This window comes from Carcharodon carcharias, chromosome 10 (assembly GCF_017639515.1).
Source record: "Carcharodon carcharias isolate sCarCar2 chromosome 10, sCarCar2.pri, whole genome shotgun sequence".
Classification (NCBI taxonomy): domain Eukaryota; kingdom Metazoa; phylum Chordata; class Chondrichthyes; order Lamniformes; family Lamnidae; genus Carcharodon; species Carcharodon carcharias.
The window spans coordinates 3,404,967-3,425,848 of NC_054476.1; the positions used below are offsets into that span (position 1 = coordinate 3,404,967).

General features: G+C 44.7%; 1 long non-coding RNA gene across 1 annotated transcript; it reads left to right on the forward strand.

Annotated features, from left to right (window-relative positions):
• Window positions 1-705: 705 nt before the first annotated feature.
• Window positions 706-19,486, forward strand: LOC121282948. The gene is made up of 3 exons (XR_005944150.1): window positions 706-838; window positions 1,183-1,289; window positions 19,430-19,486. It is a non-coding gene; the product is annotated as an uncharacterized LOC121282948 (long non-coding RNA).
• Window positions 19,487-20,882: the final 1,396 nt, after the last annotated feature.

The following is a 20,882-nucleotide window of genomic DNA, read 5'->3' on the forward strand; positions in this document are numbered from 1 at the left end:
AGCCTGAGCTTAAAAATTGAGGCTGAACTCGAATGTGATTGGAAACCTAAACCTGTGATTATTATCTGAGAAAAGGGAGGTTAACTTATATGCTGAGTATGGTCCTAAGCACGCATTCTGGTGCTGAAAAAAATGCAATCATTATACATCGAGTCGAGTATATTCCGCTCTCTAACTAAAACTATATCAACATATATCAATATCTTCCTATTGTGAAATACCAAAAGTAATGTCAGAGAACAAAACACTTTCCTTCACAGAGAAGTTGTGAAATTGCTCAAGGAATGTGACACTAACAGAGTAATGGGGAAACTGAAAGCATGCAGGATATGTGTAAGGAAGACAGAGGTCATTAGGATAGATCGATCCAAAATGCTCACTAAAATTTGCAGGTGCAGGAGTGAAAACTTAGGACAATGGTTTTAGCTCTGAAGGAGAGTCATACAGACTTGAAACGTTAACTCTGTTTCTCCCTCCACAGATGCTGTCAGACCTGCTGAGTTTTTCCAGCATTTTCTGTTTTTATTTCAGATTTCCAGCATCCGCAGTATTTTGCTTCTATCTTAGGACAAGGGTGTTGTTTGAACTGATTCAAGAAATGCAAAACTTGCAGTGAAACAAAGCTCATATTATTTTCTTGAAGTTTATGGTGGAGAATTTAAAATATACAGCAATATTTCTTAGCAGGGTGAAGGGAGAGTTAAGCGTTTTGTTACGTAAAGGCCAGGAGGAGTGGCATCATTCAAAGGAAAAGAAAAGGGTGTAATCTGGTTGCCGTGGCGCACAGATGTAGAAGTTTTATGGGCCAACAGAACATCAGAAATCTTCTGGGAGACATGTAAGTTAATTTATCTTGGCCTAGAAATTCCTTCAGAACATTATTAGAACGGCGAATGGAAATGCAGAATTGGTTAGTACACCCTGACACCATCCGATGTACTCGCCTATGGCATTAGATCCATTTTTTAACTGGAAACAGCCCATATTAGATAGGTGAGGAAGGGAATTATCAATATAGTTACTGATGACACAGTGGGGAACTAAAGCCCGGAGCAGGTGAAGCCTAGATATCCTTTGTGGGCTCAGGAGAGGCACCTCCAACCCCAAACTTGTCCCGAAGGATTCTTCCCAGCCCACAAAAAACAAAAAATGGTTAAACTTACATGTGCTGTCTGTCAGCAGGTTGTCACCTCCTGCTGAACAGGGAAAGTTAAATGAAGGCTTATCTGTAAGCAAACACGCGGTGAATTGAAGTTGCGAGAGGAAGTGTTGCAAGGAAATGGAATAAGGTATGAATTACAGTTCCTCTGAATTCACTGTTATCAAATGCACACACGTGGCTAGTTTTGGCATGCAATCCAATTTTAAAGGATAAATTTAATCTAGTATTGCAACTACATCAGAGGCATTAGCAGGGAAGCTTCACTTTTTGCAGACCCTAGCATAGTTGTCATTTGTTGTTCGAAGATGCTGTAAACATTAAATAAACTCTCAAGGGCATTAGCTATCATCCCAGCTTTCACAATTTGATACAAAAGGTGGTTAAGAATATCCTTAGTAACTCAGAATGCTGCTGCATGATTATTATTTCAGACACTTACAAACATTGGTTCCATGCTCTAAGCATACTTGGTTGTGCTAGTGTGTTTGGACTAGATGGTGAAAACCTCATTCTCATCAAATTGATTATAGCTGAGTTCCTGCCTGTTTATAGTAAAACTGGGCTGTAATGCAGAGAAATCCACATGTTTGACTCTGAGTCACTTCTGGTCTAGTGTTAGCAGGCTTGCATCTGAGTCAGAAAGTTATCATTTCAAGGCCCAACTCATGAAAGATAAACCCTTTGGGCTGCATCTTCTGTTCGGTGAGCGAGGGGGCGGGGCCCGCATGTCGACACGTAGAGTGATGCGGGGTGACGTTGGGCGTGTGTCCTGGTGTCACCCTGCGTCAGTTAGATTTTAAGTTCTGCGGGCGCACCTGTCAAAGGCCTATTAAGGCCATTAAAAAAGTAATTAAAGTGACTAATGGACCAGCCCCATCCAACTTTAAGGTCGGCGAGCAGGCTGGGAGACCAGACGGGCTTCTGAAAAAAACAGGAAACCTCATCCGTGGGGGGGATGAGGCTTCATGAGGTTATTAAAATTTGTACGCAATCTCTAAATAAAATAAATTGACAGGTCGCACCTCATGTGACAGTAGCACAAGAGGGGACATGTCAGTATTTTTTTTCTCATCTTTATTTAATGTTTCAGACCTGAGCCGGTCTCCCTGAGGCGGCACTTTGCCTCAGAGAGAGTTGTGCGCCCTTTCGTGCGCATGTGCGAAACAGCGCGCTCCTGGTTCAGGGAATCCACCCCCCTCCCACTCACACAGGGAGCGCTTAGTGCTTCCTGGCGGACATCACACTGGGTGGGCCTTAATTGGCCTGCCCAGGTAAAGTGGCGGCACACCCCCAGCTGGGGGCACCGATCAGGAACCCGCAAGTCCGCGCCCGCTCCTGCACTCCTCCGCGCCCCCCCCACCCCGGCCGACAGGGGCAAAATGTCGCCCATAATCTGAACAAAACTATCAATTCTGTACTGAAGGAGTGCAGCATTGCTGGAGGTGCTGCCTTTCGAATAATATATATGAAGCAAAAGCCCATCTTACCTCCCAGATGGATATAAAAGATCCAATGCCACTGTTTAACAAGAGCAGAAGCATATTTATGCTATCATTGTCAACATGTCCCTGAATCAACATTATAAAAAATTAAAGCAGATTAGCTGGTCATTTATTGCATTGCTGTCTGTAAGATCTAGCTGTAAGCAAATTGTCTGCTGTGTTTCCCAACATTCAGACAGCGACCAGACTTCAAAAGTGATTTAAAAGCAAAAAACTGCGGATGCTGGAAATCCAAAACAAAAATAAAAATACCTGGAAAAACTCAGCAGGTCTGGCAGCATCTGCGGAGAGGAAGTCTGTATGACTCTTCAACATTACTAAGTTCACTTTTTAGGTATTTCCAGGTATTTTTATTTTTGTTTCAAAAGTAATTTATTGGCTGTGAAGTCAACTGCGACCCCCTGAGGACATGAAAATAGTGCAACATGAGCACAAGATCTTCCTTTCTCAAGCATGCAGCCAGGGAGTTGTTCTGCTACTCATGTGGTGTCTGAAATAAAAGGCCATAATTTCCGAGCTCCCTGTTATCGGATTGGGGGTGTACCCCAAAGATGCACTCAGGAACCCCTCTCAGAACTGCAACATTCTTCCGGACAATTTCCCTGCATTGGAAACCATCCAAAAATGCAATGTAAATCGCAAACTTCAAATGGTTCTGACAGGGTTACACCAATCATTGTTCAGTAACAGTTAGAAGAATTAAAACCTCTTTGAAATTCTGGGTAACTCCTGTAAAGTACCAGACTGGGCTCCCACGGAACTCCTCCCACACCACAACTAACCACCCCATCCCGCGGTATTCCCCACCCCGTCCAACCCCCATGGGAATATCCCCCCCCACCCGTACAGGGCTCCCCAACTCCACAGGGCTCCCCAACTCCACACCCCAACCATACCCGACACACCCCAAATGCCCAACCAGAGCCGACACCCCCAACCCCCTCCCGACCCTGCCCCACCCCGCCTGACCCCTCCTGACCCCTCCTGACCCCTCCTCAGGCCCAACCCGACCACAACGCCGGCCCCTGACCTGACCCGACCCAGCTCCCCCCCCGCCAGTCCCCGAGGTCAAACCCCCTTACCGCACCACCCCCGAGGTTTAACACCACCCCCTCTCACTACCCCCTCTGAGGTCCGACTCCCCCACCGACCTCTAAGCACCCCTGATCTCCAATCCCCCCTCCTCACCAAATCTTTTCAACCTACCTTAAACACTTACCACACACCAACCCCCCCAACCCCCCGCCTTGGGCCTGTCAATTTCAACGGGATATTTAACTTACCTGGTTTATGGCAGTCAGTACTATAAAAATGGGTGCATGTTCCTTTTCAGTCCGACTCAGCTGGACTGTGACGCTGGGCCCCGGTGACAGCTGCACCACCTGGATCTCACCCGGCCTGAATCGGAAGGTGGGGTGAGACAGGCATGGAAGAAATTTCACACAGGTAACAGGGCGCGGACCCTGATTGCTACTCCAAGGAAGTTACGGCCAAAAGTCTGATTGTGTAAAATGAACAATCATCATAAACAATTAAACTGGCCTGTTGAGATTTAATAGATCCAGCAGCGCTTCCACCCTCAACTCGAGTAAAAGCCCACAATATCCAGCAACTGACAATATTCACATTGGTGCAACAAAGAAACTGCATTTACTCACACTGTGTGGCAGGACTGACAATGCCTTACTTATTTTAACTTGGCATTTAATCAATAATAGCAAGAGTACATTTTGTGGAACCATGCACATAAGGTTTGTGTGTGGTTTTGGACAGATTTCACAAAAGTAAAATTACTGCAAGGGATGTTCTGAATATGGCTCACCAGAAATAACGTGGATGCAATCTGTAATCAAAAGATTTTTTTTCTATCGTATGACTTTGTTGCCCTTTCACAGGATGCGGGTGTCACTTGTTACCCACCCCAAATTACCCTTGAACTGAAGGGCTTGCTGGGCTATTTCAGGGGGCAGTTAAGAGTCAACCACATTGCTGTGGGTCTGGAGTCACATGTAGGCCAGACCAGGTAAGGACAGCAGATTTCCTTCCCTAAAGGGCATTAGTGAATCAGCTGTGTTTTTACACAAATTGATAATAATTTCCTAGTCACTGTGACTGAGACTAGTTTTCAATTCCAGATTTTCATTAACCAACTGAATTTAATTTCCAACAAAGACCACCGTGGAATTTGAACTTGCGTACCCTGAAACCTCACCCTCCACATTGCTAGTTCAGTGACATTACAGCTACACCACCATCTCTCCCAGTGCAAAACTAGAAAGGAACCATCTTGAACAATGGGAATAACAGTTTGTGAATAATTTGGGATTAACAGAAATTCAACTGAATAAGAAAACCTTTAAAATATGGAACCTTTCCACTGATGGAAGCACTGGGCCAGGGCTACCGAGGGATGGTAATCACAGTCTGATTGCCACTCTGCCCCTTTTAACTTACATTAGAACGTAGCTGCACCATCCTCATCAGACCTTCCAACTCGGACCTGCCGACAAATGTGCAGCGCAGCAGCTGGACCTTTTTCCAGTGCAGGGCATCAGCTCAACTCTCGGAGTGAGGATTCAACCCAAAATGTTCCGACCGAGAGACAAGAATGCTATCAGTTAAGGGGAGCTGTTAGTCCACAAACACAGTGTGCACAATGCTAGTTACAAACACGATGGTTCTGCAAGACAAGTGGAATAATTATCGGTCTCAGTGTAATTTGGATGATGAAATAACCCATGTCAGGGAGAAGGATAGAAATAAGACAAAAACAGATTATTTTTTTAAGGAAGCTGAGTACAACATTGTAACTCCATCTCTTACTTAGGCTCTTTATGAGGGTGACTCTCATTGCTGGCACAGAGTCACAGAATAAACCCTTCAGGGTAATAAAGAAGAAAAAATCTTGAATGAAAAGAACAGAAGAGAGCAGTTATACTGTGAATACCTTTGCTAATGACTTGTTCCCAGTTATAAGCACCACCTTGAGAGATGAGAATATTAATTTGTATTTCCATCACAAGCTTTACAGGTGCCTAGGGTCAAGTTTTCATTCCATTGCAGAGGCAGGACTGGAGCCGAACAAGCCAGCAGTTTCCTGCACCCAGCCGGTGTGTCAGTCTTTCTCCATAGTCCCACATCTGGGCGATTTTCACCGAGGCAGGGTTAGGGGCTGGAGAGGTGATGGTGACAGTTACCCATCCACAAGTGGCAGGTATCACATGAGGCCAATCAAAGGGCTATTAAGGCCACCTTGAATACACGGTCTGGAATTATCCAGTTATGAGGGTCACCCACCCCCTCACCCCAGCCAACCAGCACTGAGGCTGAAACACAGCTGAGGGATGGGGGAAGCCCCTCAGCAGCAGACCGTCATGGACTGTGTCCCATCCCTCAAGGAAACCACCCAACTCACCACCCCCACAACACCACCTTAAACACAGGGCCACAGCTGTAGCTGCTGGCCCCTCCACCATGATGCCCTGCCTGCTGCAGTCTCTTTGGTTTCAAACATTCGTAAAGGCTTTTCAGCAGGTGCCTCCATCTTGTGGTGCTCTCTCTCTTTATCTCCTATCTAGATTGGCCTAGCTCCTGCCTCTGACAATTAGGCTGCTGATTTCTCGGTGTTAAAGGGCCTTCCCTTATCCCTCCAGCCTCAGGAGCTTGCCCTCTGTCTTAATTGGACAGGAATCCTGGAGCTGGCCTCTTATTTGCCCTCTCGATCCTGGTGCCAACATCTGTGGGTTCCTGACTCAGAATTCCTCCAGACGAAGGGATGAGGACTGACAAATGAAAATCCAGCCCTTGAGGCGTGAGCCTGCTAGTTTGAGTTTCAGTATCTTCCATATCAAACATAAGCCAGAATTTTCGGCTTGGTGAGCAGGGATGGGACCCACTTGCCGATGTGTAAAATGACGCACGGTGACGTTGGGAGGGGTTCCTGACATCACCACGCGTCATTCAGATCTTCAGTTCAGCGGGCGTGCACCAGAGGCGGTTGTGTGCCCGCCGAACTGTCAAAGGCCTATTAAGGCCATTTAAATACCAAGTAAAACAATAAATTGAGCTGCCTCAACGTTGTCGGGTGGCAGAAGAAGAGCCCAGGCGGCCTTCGCATTTATCATGAAACCTCGTCCACGGGCGGGATAAGGTTTCATGAAGGTATTTAAAGCCCACATGAAACAACGGTGATCAGCTGCACACCACTCCCACTCCCACTCCCACTCCCACTCTCACTATCACTCCCACTCCCACTCCTGCTCCCACTCCCACTCCCACTCCCTCTCCCACTGGACCCTCCACAACTGGGAGAAAATTCGCCCATAGGCACAAAGGAACATAGGATCAGGAGAAGGCCATTCAGCCCCTCAGGCCTGCTCCACCTTTCAATATGATCTTCTACCTCAATATTATTTCCCTACACAATCCCCGTTTCCCTTGATACCTTTAATATTTAGAAATCTATCAATCTGGGTCTTGAACATACTCAGTGACTGAGCCTCCACAGCCCTCTGGAGGATTCACCACCCTCGGGGTGAAAGAATTACCCCTTATCTCAGTTCTAAATGGCCTGTCCCTTATTCTGAGAATGTGCCCTCTGGTTCTCGACACAGACTAGAACTGAGATATTGTATTAAACTTCAAGTAATATAATGTTCCCATTTCCTCATTCACAATATTGGAGTAGCAGCACTAAAGAACATCTTGGGTGTTATCATTGACCAGAAACTGAACTGGACTAGCCTTATAAACACTGTGGCTACAAGAGCAGGTCAGGGGCTAGGAAACCTGCGATGAGTAACTCACTTCCTGACTCCTTAAGGCCTGTCCACCATCTACAAGGCACAAATCAGGAGTGTGATGGAATACTCCCCACTTGAATGGATGAGTGCAGCTCCCACAACACTAAAGAAGCTGACACCATCCAAGTGATTGCATCAAATCCACAAACATTCACTCCCTTCACCACCGACACACAGTAGTGTACCTTCTAAAAAATGCATTGCAGGAATTCACCAGTAGTCTCTTTAACAGCACCTTCCAAACCCAAGACCATGACCATCTAGAAGGACAAGGGCAGCAGATAGCTGGGAACACCACTAACTAGAAGTTCCCCTCCAAGCCCCTCACCATCCTGACTTGGAAACATATTGCTGTTCCTTTGCAGTTGCTGGATCAAAATCCTGGAACTCCCTTCCTAACAGCACTGTGGGTGTACCGACACCACATGGACTGCAGTGGTTCAAAAAGGCAGCTCACCACTTAAGGGCAATTAGGGATGGGCAATAAATGCTGGACCTTCTTAAGGGCAATTAGGAATGGGCAATAAATGCTAGCCCAGCCAGTGAAGTGTGCTTCGATGGTGGAGGGAGTGAATGTTTGTGGATGTGGTGCCAATCAAATGGGCTGGTTTGTCCTGAATGGTGTCAAGCTTCTTGAGTGTTGTTGGAGCTGCACTCATCCAAGCAAATGAAGAGTATACCATTATACTCCTGACTTGTGCCTTGTAGAGTGTGGACAGACTTTGGGGAGTCACGAGGTGAGTTACATGCCACAGGATTCCTAGCCTCTGTTCTGCGCTTGCAGCCGCAGTATTTATATGGCTAGCCCTGTTCAGTTTCTGGTCAAGGGTAATCCCCAGGATGTTGATAGTGGGGGATTCAGTGATGGTAATGCAATGGTTAGATTCTCTTGTGTTGGAGGTGGTCATTGCCTGGCACTTGTGTGGTGTGAATGTTACTTGCCATTTGTCAGCCCAAGCCTGGATTTGTCCAGGTCTTGCTGCATTTGGACATGGACTGCTTCAGTATCTGAGGAGTTGTGAATGGTGCTGAGCATTGTGCAATCATCAATGGACATCCCCACTACTGACCTTATAATGGAAGGAAGGTCATTGATGAAGCAGCTGAAGATGGTTGGGCCGAGGACACTACCCTGAGGAACTCCTGCAGTGATGTCCTGGAGCTGAGATGACTGACCTCCAACAACCACAACCATCTTCCTTTGTGCTAGGTATGACTCCAACCAGCAAGGAGCTTTCCCACTGATTCCCATTAATCCCAGATTTGCTCAGGTTCCTTGATGCCACACTCGGTCAAAGGCGGGCTTGATATCAAGGGCAGTCATTCTCACCTCACCTAGGAAGTTCAGCTCTTTTGTCCATGTTTGAACCAAGGCTGTAATGAACTCAATGGCCCTGGCAGAACCCAAACTGGACATCAGTGAGCAGGTTATTGCTAAGCAAGCATCTTGATAGTACTGTTGCGGACCCCTTTCATCACTTTACTGATAATCGAGAGTTGACTGGTGGGGCGGTAATTGTCCGGATTGGATTTGTTCTGCTTTTTCTGTACAGGTCATATCAGGGTAATTTTCCACATAGCCGGGTAGATGCCAGTGTTGTAGCTGTACTGGAACAGTTTGGCTAGGGGCGCGGCAAGTTCTGGACAAGTCTCAGTACTATTGCTGGGATATTGTCAGGGCCCATAGCCTTTTCAGTGCCTACATCCGTTTTTTTAATTCATTCATTGGATGTGGGCTTTGCTGGCTGGGCCAGCATTTATTGCCCATCCCTAGTTGCCCGTGAGAAGGTGGTGGTGAGCTGTCTTCCTGAACCACTACAGTCCATGTGGTATAGGCAACAGTGAAAGATCAGGGATATATTTCCAAGCGAGGATGGTGAGTGACTTAGAGGGGAACTTCCAGGTGGTGGTGTTCCCATCTATCTGCTGCCCTTGTCCTTCTAGATGGTTACAGTCATGGGTTTGGAAGGTCCTGTCAAAGAAGCCTTGGTGAATTCCTGAAGTGCATCTTGTAGATGGTACACACTGCTGCTACTGTGCGTCTGTGGTGGAGGGAGTGAATGTTTGTGGATGGGGTGCCAAACAAGCCGGCTGCTTTGTCCTCGACCATGTCAAGCTTCTTGAGTGTTGTTGGAGCTGCACTCATCCAGGCAAGTGGGGAGTATTCCATCACACTCCTGACTTGTGCCTTGTTTCTTGATATCATGTAGAGTGAATCAAATTGGCTGAAGCCTGGTATCTGTGATGCTGGGGACCTCTGGAGGAGACCGAGATGGAACATCCGCTCGACACTTCTGGCTGAAATTTGCTGTGGATGCTTCGGCCTCATCTTTTGAATGGATGTGCTGGGCTCCCCCATCATTGAGGATTGGGATATTTGTGGAGCCGCCTCCTCTAGTGAGTTGTTTAATTGTCTATCATCATTCATGACTGGGTGTGGAAGGACTGCAGAGCTTAGATCTGATCTGTTGAGGCGCAGATTTAAGCTGATTAACGAAAGAACTAGAGGCAAAGTGAGTAAAAGGTTTTTACACAATGAATGATTAGGAGGTGGAATGCACTGCCTGCACATTACAGGGTGATGAAGAGAGATTTGATTGTAATCTTTAAAAGGCAATTGAAAAAATACTTGACGGAGAATAATATCAGATATATTGGGCATGGGCAGAGGAGTGGAACAAATTGGATTGCCCTTCGAAAGAGCTGGTGCAAACATAATGGGCTGAATGGCCTCTTTCTTTGCTGTACTATCCTATGATTCTATGGTTGTTAGTGAGTAATTCCTGCTGTTAATTTGAACATTGAGAAAAGACAGGCCCTATTACAATGTTCCTGTGATGCTCGCGCAAGTTGGAGGAACAGCACTTGGACTCAACATTGAGTTCAACAATTTCAGACCATGAACTCTGTCCTCCATTTGAATCTTTTCTTTTCCCATTAGTGCCAGTCTGTATCTTGTTCTCATATTTTTGCTTTCAGACAGTGCTGACATTTATTCTGCTATTCACACCTACTCTGGACCATTCCTTTGTTACTTTAACACTCTTATTATCATTCCCTTTGCTTTTGATTCAATGACATCTTTGTCATTTAATCTCACCCACCCTCTAACCTACCCTGACCTTCTCTTTTGTTCGACCTGCCCGTCCCCCTTTTCAACAGCATAAAACCCATCACATTTCTACCCTTCATTCAGTTCTAAAGGGTCATATTGGGCTCGAAACATTAACTCTGTTTCTCTCTCGCCACAGTTGCTGCCAGACATGCTGAGTTCTTCCAGCATTTTCTGCTTTGATTTCAGATCTCCGGCATCCGCAGTATTTGGCTTTGAAATTATCGAGTAAAGATTGTTAGACTTGGTTATAATTGCTCTCATTCCTTATTTAATGCTGAAAACCATAGAAAGGCTATTTGACAAGATATTTGAGAGTCAGCAGCATCTTTAAGATCCTATTCCACTATAAGCTGTTTGCTCAGACATGAGACATGAAACATCTTCCGCTGTAAAGGTTTTATACAAGTTGACAGTGCAGCAGGTTGTTGTAGGGTCTTATACTTCTAGTAGGCTTCCCAGAACAAACTATTCACTGACCTTTGCAGGAGTTTAGTACGCTTGTAGAGTTCTGCAAATACTTTTTAAGTAAGGGATAGTTTATTGGAAATCTGCTGGCTTTAGAACTGGATTGTTAGACATTAGACCTGAGTTGGTCAACTTTTAATTTGAGGCATCTTTCAGAAATGAACTTCAGGCCTTTTAGGAACCGGTTCAGGATTCGAGGTGAGAGTGTGAATCATGGGAAAAGTAAGTAGCATTATGCAAAGAAGTGAGACATGAGAGAAAGTACCATCTGTTCTCCACATAACCAATGCACAGCCCACGGTAATAGATAAAGTAGAGTTAAATGTTTTGGTGCAAAATTTCAAGACTCAGCTTTACTTTAATTCACTCCAGTCTAAAATCCACAAATAAATGGCCTCTATGGATGAATCTATTAAAGTTCAATTATTTAATGTAAATGTCTAGTGGATCTAGTGGTGTAAATCAATTTCATGCAGGGAGCTGAGAGACATATGCCTTTGGGCACATATGTATACTATACTAATGCATTCAGCACGCTGCATGTTTCACAGAGTGCCTTTTACCAGAGATTAATAGCTGGACAGAATGAAAAGGGCGGACTAGTAAAATTTCATAAAGCTTGGGTCTGTTAGTGGTTTCGTTTTATGAGTCCCATTATAGCAACAGCTGCATACAGAACGAGAAAGATAGAACTAATGATTGCATCTACTTTCGGAACAGTCAACTGTATGTGAGTAATTAGAACACAGGAACCCAAAATGAAAAATACTCACCTACACTAAAGGAACAAGGAATAATAGAGATTGTATGTTTCTAATCAAAGAGTATTAATGAGGACATACTTGAAATGTGTGTAAGTGAAAGGCAAGTTAAAACAACGTGGACTCAGGTCATAACCACATATTTCAAAGTCTTCATTTCAGTTATTATCTTCACCATGTATTATATGAAACTATGAACAAGGAGCTGGAGTAGGCCATTCAGCCCCTTGAGCCTGCTCTGCCATCTAATAAGGTCATGGCTGATCTGATAGTAACCTGCAATCTGCAGCCCACCTACACCCAATAACCTAACAGCCCCTTGCTTCCCAAGAATCTATCCACCTCTGCTTCCACCACTTTTTCAGGAAGAGAGTTTCCTGAATGAGAAAAATTCACCTCATCTCTGTTTTAAATGGGCGACTGCTTATTTTCGAACAGTGACGCTTAGTTCTAGATTCTTCCACAAGAGGAAACATCCTCTCCACATCCTGTCAAGACCCTTCAAGGTTATATATGTTTCAATCAAGTCATGTCTTACTCTTCTAAATTCCAGCGGACACAAGCCTAGTCTGTCCAATTTTTCCTCATAAAACAATCCACCCATTCCAGGTATTAGTCTGGTAAACCCTCTCTGGACTGCTTCCAACACATTTACATCCTTCATTAAATAAGGTGACCAACACTGTACACAGTACTCTAAATATGACCTCACTAGTGCTCTGTACAACTGAAGCATAACCCCCCTACTTTTGTATTCAATTCCCCGCACAATAAATGATAACATTCTATTAGCTTTCCTAATTACCTGCTGTACCTGCATACTAGCCTTTTGTGATTCTTGCACTTGGACACCCAGATCCCTTAGAGCTCTGCAATCTCTCACCATTTAGATAATATCCTTCTCTTTTATCTTGCCTGCCAAAATGGACAATTTCACATTTTCCCACATAATAGCCCATCTGCTACATTTTTGCCCACTCACTCAATCTGTCTATATCTTTTTGTAGCCTCCTTTTGTCCTGTTCATAATTTATTTTCCAACCTATCTTTGTGTCATCAGCAAATTTGGCAACCATCACTTTAATCCCTTCATCCAAGTAATTTATATAAATTTTAAGCAGTTGGGGTCTCAGCACTGATCCCTGTGGCGCGCCACTTATTATATATTGCCAACCTGAAAAATACCCAGTTATGCCTACTCTCTGCTTCCTGTTAGCCAGCCAATCTTCTATCCTTGCCAATATGTCACCCCCTATACCATGAGCTTTCATTTTCCACAATAACCTTTGTTGTGATACTTCACATAAAATGCCTTCTGGAAATCTAAGTGTAGTACCAGTTCCCCTTTATCCACAGCACATGTTACTTTCTCAAAGAACTTCAATAAGTTGGTTAAATATGATTACCTTTTCACAAAGCCACGTTGACTCTGCCTGATTACCTTGAATTTATCCAAGTGCCCTGCTATAACTTCTTTAATAATAGCTTCTAACATTTTCCCTATGACAGATGTTAAGCTAACTAGCCTTTAGTTTCCCACTTTCTATCTCCCTCCCTTTTTCAATGATGGGTTTACATTTGATATCTTCCAGTCTAATGGGACCTTCCCCGAATCCAGGGAGCTTTGGAAAATTAAAACCAATGTGGCAACTATCTCACTGGACACTTCTTTTATGACCCTCCATTGAGGTTCATCAAGACCCGAGCTCTTGTCAGCCCACAGCTCCAACAATTTACTTAGTAGTCAATTTACTCATATCACTGGTGACTGTAATTTTTCTGACTTCCTTAGAACCATAGGACCATACAAAAGTTACAGCACAGAAGAAGGCCATTCAGCCCATCTTGTCCATGCCAGCCCAAGGACACCCAGGTGACCTTTCCAATCCCACCTTCCTGCACCCAGCCCATAGCCCTGCAGCTTACAGCACTTTAGGTGCAGATCCAGGTACTTTTTAAAAGAGTTTAGAGTTTCTGCCTCTACCACCAACTTGGGCAGCGAATTCCAGACACCCACTACCCTCTGTGTAAAAACGTTCTTCCTCATGTCCCCCCTAAACCTTCTGCCACTTATCTTGAATCTGGTTCTAGAATTCTCCATCAAGGGAAACAATTTTATCCTGTCCACTCTATCTATTCCCCTCATAATTTTGTACACCTCAATCAAGACACCTCTCAGCCTTCTTTGTTCTAAGGAAAATAACCCCAACCTATCCAATCTCTCCTTGTGGCTAGTCTTTTCTAACCCTGGCAACATTCTTGTAAACCTCCTCTGCACTCTCTCCACAGCTATGATGTCCTTCCTGTAATGTGGTGACCAGAACTACACGCAATACTCCAGTTGTGGCCCCACCAGTGTTTTATACAATTCCAACATTATATCTTTACTTTTATATTCTATATCTCTCCCAATGAAGGAAAACATTCCATATGCCTTCTTTACAACCTTGTCTACTTGAACTGTTGCCTTCAGGGACCTGTGTACTTGTACAACAAGATCTCTCACTTCATCTACCCCTCTTAGTATATTCCCATTTATTTTGTAATCCCTGTAACTGTTTGACCTTCCTAAATGTATGACCTCGCACTTCTCTATGTTAAAATCCATCTGCCACTTTACCGCCCACTCCACCAACCCATCTATATCGTTTTGGAGATTATGGCTATCCTCTACACTATCCACTACTCGGCCAATCCTTGTGTCATCTGCAAATTTCCCAATCGTGCCCCCCACGTTCATGTCCAAATCGTTAATATATAACACAAACAGCAAGGGTTCCAACACCGAGCCCTGTGGAACACCACTTGAGACAACTTTCCATTCACAAGGGAATCCATCAACCATTACCCTTTGTCTCCTGTTACAAAGCCAACCTTTTATCCAGTTTGCCACATTACCCTGAATGCCATGGGCGTTTACTTTCCTGACCAATTTGTCTTGTGGGACCTTGTCAAATGTCTTGCTAAAATCCATGTACACAACACCAACTGCCCCTTCATCAACCCTTCTTGTCACCTCCTCAAATAATTCAATCAAATTTGTGAGGCAAGACCTTCCTTTAACAAATCCCCATTTCCTGGTTTATTGCTGCTTCTGTGATGTTACTTGTATCTTGTGAAAACTGATGCAAAATACCTGTTTAATTCATCTGCCATCTCCCACCTCCTTGTTTTCCATTATCAATTCTCCAGACTCACTTTCTATAGGACCAAAGCTCACTTTGTTAACTCTTTTTTAAAAAAATATGTTTTAAAAACTCTTACTTTATGTTTCTGGATAGCTTTCTCTCATACTCTAATTTTCCCCTCCCTATTAGTCTTTTAATCATTCTTTGCTATTCCCTATGTTCTGTCCAATCCTCTGGCCTTCCACCTGTCTTTGCACAATTATATACTTTTTCTTTAAGTTTGATACTATTTTTAACCTTACGAGTTAACCGTGGATGGTGTGCCCATCCCATGGATTTTTTCTTACTTGTTGGAATGTATCTATTCCTTGCATTCTGAAACATCCCCTTAAATATTAGCCACTACATCTCTATTGGCCCATTCCTTAACTTAATTTGCCAATTCACTTTAGCCAGCTCAGCTTCCATGCCCTCATAATTGCCCTTATTTAACTTTAAAAGCTTAGTCTCAGACCCACTCCTCTTTCTCTCAAACTGAATGTAAAATTCAATCATATTATGATCATTGCTACCTAGAGGCACCTTCACTCTGGGATCATTAATTACTCCCATCTCATTGCACATTACCAGGTCTAGTATAGCCTGCTCTCTGGTTATACTGTTTTACTAACATGCCCATGTTTAGAAAACACAAATATACTGATACTTAGGTCAGGTTTAATCTGACCGCCCAGAGGGAGATCAGTGGTTAAAATGGCCACAAGAATTTAACCCGCCCCAAACTATTGCTTTGCTGTAATTATAATTTTAACCTGCTCTGTTAGGGAGGTGAGAGGGAAACTCACTGAAATACGATTCGGTCTGTCTTGAACCTGCAAAACAGATTAAATTTGTGGTGCCACCCTCACTAAAAAATTTAAGTTGCCAACCTGCCTCCTGTGAGTGGGTTGCTTACTTCCTGTTCTACCTCCATTGCAGTCAGCAGCGAATGGATTGGAAGTGGTCTGGGATTGGGTTTGTGATTTTTCAAATGTTAATATCTCCCCTGACCGCCCATTTTATGGGGGTTAAAATTCATGATGGGTATTTTTTAAAACCATGATCATGATTAAGTTTTCTCAGTCTCGAGTAAGCTGAAATATAGGGATAGATAGTATGGTTTTCATTTTCTGCTTCAGTTCTCATAATATGCTGCTGTATATTAAACCTAAGCCCAAGGTTTGATCTAATTAACAATATATAAACTTTGCTGGTCCACCAAGGGGCATTGATGCATTCCTCCACTATATTATTAAGAATCTTGGACGCACATTCACTTCTACGTGAGTGCGACTGAACACATCACCATCGTAGGGACCAGATGAAAGAGAATTCAGACTTAATAACCTGCCAACACTGCCATAATACCATCAAGAACTCAAAACAAATGTTATGAAAGGCGTCAATCATGTAACTCTTCTTCCATCAGCAAACTGTAGCTGCTTGTCCAATAACAATGGCAGCAAAATATGTATAAAGTAATGGGCATATGTAGCAGGATGTCATCATCATTCAAATATAGCAACATTTGCTATTTATTATTCTTCCTTAACAGGATTGCGTAATGATAATGAATGCAAATCCAATCATAAGATTCGATCCTGCGACTGTTACACGTTTTCCCCATCAGAACCCCTAGCAATAGGCAGAAATATAAATTGTACTATATATGTTACAAGTGTTACTCTGAATAACCAAAGTGAAGAGCATTTCTATGGTACAGGTTCAGGTCTATCAGCCTGGGTTTTTCTTTTTGCTTAAATCAGCCCATTGTGCATCAGAGTTTTCTCTTCAAAAGTGAAGATGTAACTGTCAAAGTCGAAAAACTGGTTCAAAATATCCTTACATTTTGTAAGCACGCCCAGATTAAGGGTACCTGTTTCCAGTCAGCCTTCAGTTTAGGAAAAACCCCATAAGTTATAACTGTTTTTTTATAGATGACACATGCCTGGCCACTCTGCCTATTAACTCTCCTCGGCTTTGGGGTCTACGGTATCTCACTCATTCATTCTGGGCTTGTGCAAATGAGGTTGAATCTGATTGACCCAAGTTGGGGTTGGTGGGGGTGCCGGGGCCGGGGTGGGGGGGGCGACGCTGGGGGAGGAAGGTATTTCCTTTTATCTGCTAAGAATGTTCCACTAAAAGCAGTGACTTAACCTCTTTGAATCTGACCCTATTATGAATGAGGTTAGTTGTTTCCTATCTAGCGAACCATGATTACAGCGTAATTATTTAATTCAGGCATGAACATAGCTTGAATTTCTGATGAGCAAAGTCTTCCTGCTGTATAATATATTGCTTCAACGCATCAAATTTCACACTTAGGCATGGTTAAATATTAATTTACAGTGAACCCTAATGCAGTTCCAAATGTTCATTACAAACACAGCTGAATAGTGAAGCAGACTTTAAATCAAAATTTGTATTACTTTTAAATAAATTGCCTAGATTTACAATAGCTTTAATTTACTCTAATACAGCAGGTTTGGCTTTCACACAGCTAAAGATGATAAGTCTGTACATTTTTAATGAAATGAAAGGTCTGTAATTCTTTTCATGCTTATAATTCTCATTAGCAATGACTCCTTCTGATGCTACTTGTTAATGTCTTTAATTCAAGCAATAAAGTGTGGCGGTGAATAATTGAAAACACCTTTTGATGATGCTTCAATGTCCATAGCAGTTTGTATATAATTCCATTCTCGACAATGAAAACGCTAAGGCATTCCTGAGAAATGCTCTGTAAAATCCAACTTGCCCAATAATTATCAATATTTGGGTCAGGGACTCTATGCCCTTGAACAGAGATAAATATTGATTGCTTCTGAACTATAACAACTATACCTCCGTTCTCGTGAGTTTGAAAATTCCCTGTTTCCCCCATTTATTGACTATTTATGCAGGTTGTTGCTTTACCTTAGTCTAATTACAGAATAAAGTTCTAAATTATCCTTTGTGCTTTCACAGAGTACCAATTATTTATCTTACCTAAATGTTCTAAGTTGTACATAGAACCAAAGATATCTAGTAAACCGCAGGAAGAAATTAAATAAAACACCCAGGACAACACAGCAAGTGTTAATCTCATGGTGTGAAATCATAATTGCCGATCTGCAACTGCATTGTTCACAAACCTAACTTACAAAAATCAAACTTGTTTTGCTTTCCTGTAAATCTCTTTGCTTATTTCCCAATCTCATTCTTTCTGTTTCATTCTGTATTTCTTGTCAAGTCTTTCTTTCTCTCTGTATGAAGCTCACACATATTCAGTTACTTCTCTATCTCTGAACCTCTCTCTTCTTTTATTAATCTCCCAGTGTATCTGCTCAAAGTCTTTCAGAAAATGTGTGCTGCTCTTGCATCTCTCTTTCTCTCTCTGTATGTATATTTCTCCATATGCATTTATTTAAGTCTCTATGTCTGGTACACATGTTCCCCCCTTTCTCCCTGTATGTCTATTGCTATCCTTTCTGAATTTCCATTGGCCGGAATTGCCCCAGATTTGCACTAAGTACCTGCCAACCAAGGAGGCGTGTTTTCACGCGGCACCATCCAATCCCACCACATTATTTATGCATTCCCGGGAATCATGCTGTTTCAATAGTGGGCGGGTTCTCATGCGCCCGCCCGCCATCCCCTTGCCACTTCATCATGCCAGGCGCCACATTTGAAGTCTAGGCGCATGCACACATCTCGGTGCTTCCAGTCCATGGCTACTGCAGGGGAGATGTCCACGAAAGGGAAAAACACTGCAGACCCCAGGTTTAATGACGCGTCGCTGGAAAGCCTTTCGGCTGCCATGGAGGCTTACTGTAATGTCTCCACCCCTGCTCTGGCCACAGGATGGGCAGCAGCATTACCAATCAGGCTTGGGAGGCGGTGGTTAGTGCCAATACCCTGAACAAGAGGACAGCCACCCAGTGCCACTACAGGAGAAGGGTCACATCCACTTTACCAGGGTAAGTCACTCTTCACATCCCTCTTAAATCACACACTCTCAAACCCATCACACATCCACAGGGATCTCACACCTGAAGGGACAACACCACTAACTCTCACACACACCCTCACATCTCCATCAGGCTCATACCCTCTGGAACTCACATCCTCATCCTGCCCACTCACCACACAAACATTCCACACAGTGCCATGTGTCCTGCTCTCACTCTCTCCATCTGTTTCAATGCAGGAGAAGCTGGCTCATGTCAGCAGGGACAGGTCCCAGACTGGGGATGGAGGGGCCCACATTAAACCCCTCACTCACTTTGAGGAGTGTGTTATCACGCTGACTGGTGAGGATGTGGACCCTGTCTGCAGCGACGGTGAGCTCAGTGGCAAACACCCACCAGAGGATCCTTCACCACATCATCCCTCCCTCAATGCAATTGTGAGTGTTCTCTCTCCTGCTTTTGACTTTGCTGCCAGGTACTCATTATCTCTACAATTGGTTCACAGGACACTCTGCCAAGTGACTGACACCCTTGGCCAGCCAGTCCCTCAGCTCTATCCACGTCCTCACCTCCAGCCAAGAGGACACCTCCTCCAGTGAAGAGCTGGAAATAAGCAGCCTGGAAGACCCATCACCTCAGAGGGAGCAGCCGGCCCACGATTGATTCTGGAGGGAAAAGTATGCATGTGGCAGGGCCTTTCAGAGCCTCTTACAAGCTCTCCCACGCTCGCTGGTACCCTTCACGGCTCACACTCATCCCAATTTCCTGAGTGTTTTCAATGCTGCCTGCTGGGGTTCACTTTCAGTTGTCCATCTGAGCTGACCTCCATCTCTGCCCACCCACTGATCACACACCCATGCAACATCTGATCTTGCCCAACGCGACTGTCATTTCAATTTTAACTTGGACAGCATGGCGCTACTTTGGTTTTGCTTTCGCTACCCCATCCTTTACCCTCCCCCAGTCACCCATTTCCTCTCCCCCATCATAGTTGACCCTCCCCAGCTTCAGCTTCCACCTCCACTCCATAACCTACCAGCCAGAATCCTTTTCCTCCAGGGATGTCCAGGTGAACGTGTACATTCCCTTCATTCCCAAAAATCCCAGCCTCAAGCACATTAACCTTCCAAACCTCCTCCTTCCTACCCCCAGGGTCCATGTCTACCTCCGAGTCCCCACCAACCACCTTTGCCGTTCCTTCTGCCGCTAATGTCTAACTCTCACCCTCCCACTCTACTGCCTCACTCTGCCCTTGATCATTCTCACCTTTCCTCCATACCACACCTACCCTCAGTTTGCTGCCCAGGAGGCAGGCATGGACCTCTCCAACCCCTCCCGGGCACGTTCATCTGAACAACCTCCCTTCACAACCCATTCTCCTCCCCGGAACCTCACCAACCCATCCCCGGGACCCCTTCCCCCTTGGAACTCCTCCACCACCGGAAACCCCTTCCCCTGGAACCTCCTGCCCCATCCTACCCCTCCCACCCACCTGGACTCCACCCCTGCTTATTCTCTCCCCCTTCCTGGTTCCTTCCTTCGCCCTTACCTCTTCAGCCACCTTTAGTAACCCCTCCCTTCCTGACTCCTTCGTCCAGCCTCACTCCTTCCTCCAGCTTCACTTCATCCTCCAGCCTCACATCTACTCCCTTCCTCACTCCTTCCTCCACCCTTGCCTCTTCCTCAACCCTTACTCCCTCCCCTCTCTGCATCTCTTCCTCCCCACCGGACAACCTCCTCTCTCCACACCCCTTCCTCCCACTAGTCACCCTCCCATCTCCGCACTCCTTCCCTTGCACATTCCACTCCGTCTTACACCTACCTCCCCTGCTGTGGTCATCTCCCCTGTCACCCCCTCCTCCCCACATTCCCCCTCCCCCCCCAACAGCTTCATTCTCTGCCCCAAACTCCCCCCCTCCCAGCTTCACCCCCCCAATACCTTGCCCTCCCCCAGCTGA